This window comes from Neomonachus schauinslandi, chromosome 9, assembly GCF_002201575.2.
Source record: "Neomonachus schauinslandi chromosome 9, ASM220157v2, whole genome shotgun sequence".
Lineage (NCBI taxonomy): Eukaryota > Metazoa > Chordata > Mammalia > Carnivora > Phocidae > Neomonachus > Neomonachus schauinslandi.
In genome coordinates, this window is record NC_058411.1 from 128,725,182 (window position 1) to 128,730,759 (window position 5,578).

The 5,578-nt window shown below is 42.9% G+C and overlaps 1 long non-coding RNA gene across 2 annotated transcripts in view; it reads right to left on the reverse strand.

The window, feature by feature from the left end:
* Window positions 1-2,947: 2,947 nt before the first annotated feature.
* The window catches only part of LOC110572268, a 39,752-nt gene continuing 37,121 nt past the window's right edge, over window positions 2,948-5,578 (reverse strand). For both annotated transcript variants that reach the window (XR_002479841.1, XR_002479840.1), the window contains one exon: window positions 2,948-3,480. This is a non-coding gene — a long non-coding RNA (uncharacterized LOC110572268). The remainder of the gene's footprint in view (window positions 3,481-5,578) is intronic.

Genomic DNA, 5,578 nt, shown 5'->3' on the forward strand with positions numbered 1-5,578 from the left:
TCCTCCCTCCCACCTTCCCTCTCTTCCTTCCTTCCTTTGTTTCTTGTTCTCTATTTCTTTGTTCTTTTTTTCCTCCTCTTTTTCCCAAGCATTGTCTCACCTCAGCAACCTCAGAGTGCAAACTAGCCCACCAGAGTGGGCTCTCCACTGAATCCCTAAGGAACAGATGGAAGTGTGTGAAACTGGGAAGGGTCTGAACAGGTAGCATGAAGACCTATAGCAACCTCCAGCCTAATGCCCTTGGACTTCACCCCAGCTACCTTCTGGCCAAGTGGGTCATTCCTAAACATGGCATTTCTAACACATCAAGAATACAGGAGACCAGTGGGGCGCCTGGGTGGCTCAGTCGATTAAGGCTCTGACACTTGATTTCAGCTCAGGTCATGATCTCAGAGTCAAGGATGGAGCCCTATGTAGGGCTCCGTGATGAGCGTGGAGACTGCTTAAATTTCTCTCTCTCCCTCTGTCCCTCCTACCTGCCTCCCCCTCCACTCTATCTCTTAAAAAAAAAAAATATATATATATATATATATATATATATATACACCAAGATTCTACCACTAGAAATGGGCCAAACTTGATGCCACAGTCTTGGGATCATACTCAAGTTGAGAATTCTTTCTCCTTTGCTGGCTTTTAAAAATTTAATTTGTTTTAAATAAGTAATCAAGACATGCAAAGGTAAGAAAGGGTGAAAAATCTTCCTTCAGTCCTATTTTCCAGCCCCTCCAACCCAAACTACCAATGCCCCCTTTTTTTTTTTTTGTTTTTAATTAATAGACTTTCTTGGTGCAATTTAGATTTATAGAAAAATTGAATGGAGGGGCACCTGGGTGGCTCAGTCAGTTAAGCATCTGACTTTTTTTTTTTTTTTAAGATTTTATTTATTTGACAGAGCACAAGCAGAGGGAGCAGCATGCAGAGGCAGAGGGAGAAGCAGGCTTCCCACCGAGCAGGGAGCCAGATGCGGGACTCGATCCCAGGATCCCGGGATCACGACCCAAGCTGAAGGCAGACGCTTAACCGACCGAGCCACCCAGGCGTCCAAGCATCTGACTCTTGATATCAGCTCAGGTCATGATCTCCGGGTCCTGGGATCGAGCCCCCCCCACCCTGCCCCATCAGGCTCTGTGCTCAGAGAGGAGTCTGTTTGAGATTCTCTCCCTCCTTCTCCCTGCGCCCCTCCCTCCATTCACGCTCTCTCTCTCTCTAAAAATAAATAAATAAATATTTTTAAAAAAAAGAAAAGAAAAATTGAGTGGAAAGTTTAAAAAGGCCCTATATCACCTTACACCCCTCCCCACCTTCCCCCCTATTATTAATATTTTGCTTTAGTGTAGTACATTCATTAGAATTGATGAACCGATACTGATACATGATTATTAGCTACAGTTCATAGTTTACATTAGGTTCACTCTTTGTGTTGTTGTATGTTCTGTGGGTTTTGGCAATGTATAATGACAAATATCCACCATCATGGTATCAGATGGAATAATTTCGCTGTCCTATAAATCCTCTGTGTTCTACCTATTTATCCCTCCCTCCCCCACAAAACCTCTGGCAATAGCTGTTGTTTTTGCTGTCTCCATCCTTTTGCCTTTTCCAGAATGCATATAGTTGGAATCAGACAGTATGTAGCCTTTTCAGACTAGCTTCGATCTCTTAACAATATGCATGTAAGGTTCCTCCATGTCTGTTCATGGCTTGAGTGCTCATTTCTTTTTATTGATGCATAATATTCTATTGTCCAACGTACCACAGTTTGTTATCCATTCATCTACTGAAGGACATCTTGATTGGTGCTATGCTAAGTTTTCCTAATTATGAATAAAGTTCCTATAAACACTCATGTTCAGGTTTCCCTGTGACAGAAATCTTCAACTCAGATGGAACTCAGAACCACCAAGGAATGTGATTACTAGGGATCATATGGTAAGAATATGTTTAGTTTTGTAAGAAATTGCCAACCTATCTTCCAACTCAGTGCAGTTTTTTTGTTTTGTTTTGTTTTCAGTAGTTTTAAAGTACATATTAGTTAGCAGAATAGGTACTTAGCAAAGATGGAACCCTAGACCCCATCAACCGCTCCTGGTAGACACCAAGGCAAGAGCTGCTACCATTTGCAGGGACACAGAATTGATCTTAAGAGCATGAACTTGATCAAGCTACAAGGGTTTACTTTTTGCCTTGGCTACTTATTTGCTCCGTGACCTCAGGCATGCTTCTGTTTCCCCAGCTGCAATTAGGCTTGGTAACAGTACCCAGATTCTAGGCTTCTGAGAACTACTGAGATATCCCATGCACATTTTGGCACACCACTTGGTATAAGTAAGTGCTCAATAAATGTTCATTATTTTTATATCTTATTACAAAAACAACCATCTTTCCCCAACCCCTTCCCAAAACAGCCAGTATATTCTTTAGGGATGAATCTGTGAAACAGTGCATTCAAGGGAGCCGAAGACAGAACAATTTGATACATTATATAATCTGAGGGGGAAAAAAATGTGCAGCAGCTAAAATAAAAAATCAAAGCTAGAGAGGAAACATCTTTAAGTGTGGAAGGTTTTGAACTGCAGAATAAATTCCCTCACTCTCCTCTCACCCTGGTTTCCCATTAGTGTTTTGCTGGCTCAGAATCCTCTGGGGTGAGTCCTGGATTATGAAATGCCCTCTCTCTGGTGGCCTGCCAAAGCCCGCACTGCAGACACCCAGACTAACCTGGCACTGGCTCATGGTAAGAAGCCTCCTTACCCCGAGGGCCTGACTAATGCTCATGTTTTTTCCTTTCTCAGACAACTCCATAGGCGGGCTGTGGAGTGGGGGGGAGGGGGGGTGGCATTAAGCAATCCATGTGGTATTTTTTTTTTCTATTTATTTGAGCAATTCTTACATGATGACATAATGATATGTGCTAACAATGAAAAACAAATGCACTGTAGCTGTATCTCTTTGTATTGGGTTTATTTTGGAAATTAACAAACACACAAACAAGAAATCCTGCACATTCCTGATTAATAATCTATGGCTCCCCACAATGCCCACACACTGGTGGAAACGGAAACATTTGAGCACATCTACCAGCTGACTTGCCTTCATGATATCAGATGACTAGTTTTCCTGTTTCAACTGCACGGGCAGGGTTTAGGTGTCATGAGGTCAGAGTGTATGGAATTTTTTTTTTTTAACCAAGGGTAAACAATGAAACCTGATAACTTATTCAGGGCATATGGCTCAAAAGCAGGCACTCACTAATGTGAGGCGTATCGCATTAATAAAGGCCCACACTTAGGGCAAATTTGGGACAAAATCTTTCTGATTAACTGTAAAACTGAAATATGCCCAGCAGAGCTCAGAATCCTGCTGAGGAATTACAAACAGGGTAGGTTTGAGAAGTTGAACTGTAGGACAGGTGGGTCTGCTGGAGTCGTCCAAATGAATGGCCACAGCCAGGTTTTAAAACCGTTCAGCCCATCGGTCCTGCGGGAAGGAGAACAGGAAGAGGGCAGAGGGTCAGAATGAGCAGGGTCTTTCTTCTTCCTCTCTCCCCCCCTACTCAAGGGCCTCACCATCCCAGCACAGCTTAATGGAGTCATGAGAAAAGGAAAAGAAGAAGAGGAAAGAAAGAAAGATCCAGTTCCCAGGAGAGATCTCCCACTCCAGCTTTGCTTTGGGTACACACTGTGGCCCAGGGAAATCCCTCTTCTTTTCTAGAAACTTTTGTGCTTTAAAAAAAAAATTATTTATTTGAGAAAGAGAGTGTGTGTGTGTGTGTGTGTGTGTGTGTGTGGTGTGTGTGTGTGTGTGAGCAGGGAGAGGGGCAGAGGGAGAGGGAATCCCTAAACAGACTCCATGCTGAATGTGGATCCCAACTCGGGGCTCGATCCCGGGACCCTGAGATCATGACCTGAGCTGAAATCCAGTTGGCAGCTTAACCAACTGAGCCACCCAGGTGCCCTTAAAATCCTCTGTGCTTTAAGGTCCAGTCCGGTGAGTCTGGATCATGATTAATGGCACAGTATCCAGATCAGACAACAGAAACCAGCTTGAATTCTGGGTCCACCCCATGCTCACTCTATGACTTGAGCCCTTCTTCTCTCTAAATCTCACCTTTTTTGGCTGTGAAATGGAAATGGGACCAGTATCCTACCTCCCCTCCAGCTGCTGTAAGGATCACAGAAAATAACAGGACGTGGCATGGTCTCTGATGTGCGGTGAGTGCTGTATCTAGGTTTTTATTGCATTATTGTGGCCATCGTTCTTATTTTGAATCGACTAACCAGTTATGGATATTTTTCTGTCTGGAACAGGAAATAGGCAGGAAAGGGGTTAGTCATAGCAAGGCTCAGGCATGGACACTAGGGCTTGGTATTCCAGTAGTCTTGGATGCCACCAGCTGTGCCAGGTCAGGCATTTAGTTCAGTTCAACAAATGCATTTTGAGAACCAGGGTACAGGTGAACACCACATTGTCCCTGTCTGACCAGCACCTGGCCTACCAGGGGAATTCCGCAAACACGGCTGTCCAGTTAAAGTGACATCATGTGAAGTTGGAGACTGTCCCTCTAAATAAAAGACTGGCCTCTGAATCTGAATTAACAGACATATTATCTTGATCCCTCTCTTCCCCAAATATATATATATTGTATTTTAATGAAATAATTTCTGTTCAAAGTCCTTTGAAAATATTCTCTGCCAATTGATTTAAAATATATCTAGGCAAGAGTTGTGTCCTAGATACCCTTTAAGAAAAACATGGTTCCAAACATTTAAGTCCTATGAGGGACTGTACGGAGTTTGTCTGTTTGCATCCAAAGCATTTGTCTGCCACTGTGTAGACATGGTTGAATTATGCTTATTTAGCAATTTGGCATACAACCTCTACTTCAACTTTCATTTTTTTTTTTCTGGTCATGAAAGGGTGTTAAAGCCAGAAATGAAATGATGGTGTGGGACCCCGCTCTGATCCCCCAACCAAGCTTCAGAATTCATTCTTATATTTGCAAAAGAGGATCTGTATCTTAGATATCTCACAAAACCACTTGCCTTTGTGAGGCCAAACAGAAAAACGTAGTAGGATAGGTAAGCAGTCTGTTAAATTGAGAAGTTGAGCTAATTCATCAAGAATTATTTGGAAGAAAGATGTGGGCCCACACTGCATTCTTGATGTCCTGTAAGTCAGGACTCCAGTGGCAGAGCTCTCCTGAGCTCTGAGGAGGTCTTTTCCAGCAAATTTTCTTTCCCACTTGAAGCTGAATGTCCCTTGGTATCCTGGGGGTCATGGGGACATGGATGGATGCACGCAGGGGGACTGGAGCTGTTATCTGTAGGTGCATTCGGAGCTCTGCATTTATCTTTCTGCACCAATAAAAAGACGAGCAAGGGGAACATGACCTTGACCTTTAATTTTCCTTCATTGTCAACAAAGTGACCCTCGGCCTGGGTGAGAAATTTAAAAAGTTGCTTAATTTCTGTGACTTTTACCATTCTGTTGAAAAGAAGAAAGAAAGAAAGAAAGAAAGAAAGAAAGAAAGAAAGAAAGAAAGAAAGAAAGAAAGAAAGAAAGAAAGAAAGAAAGA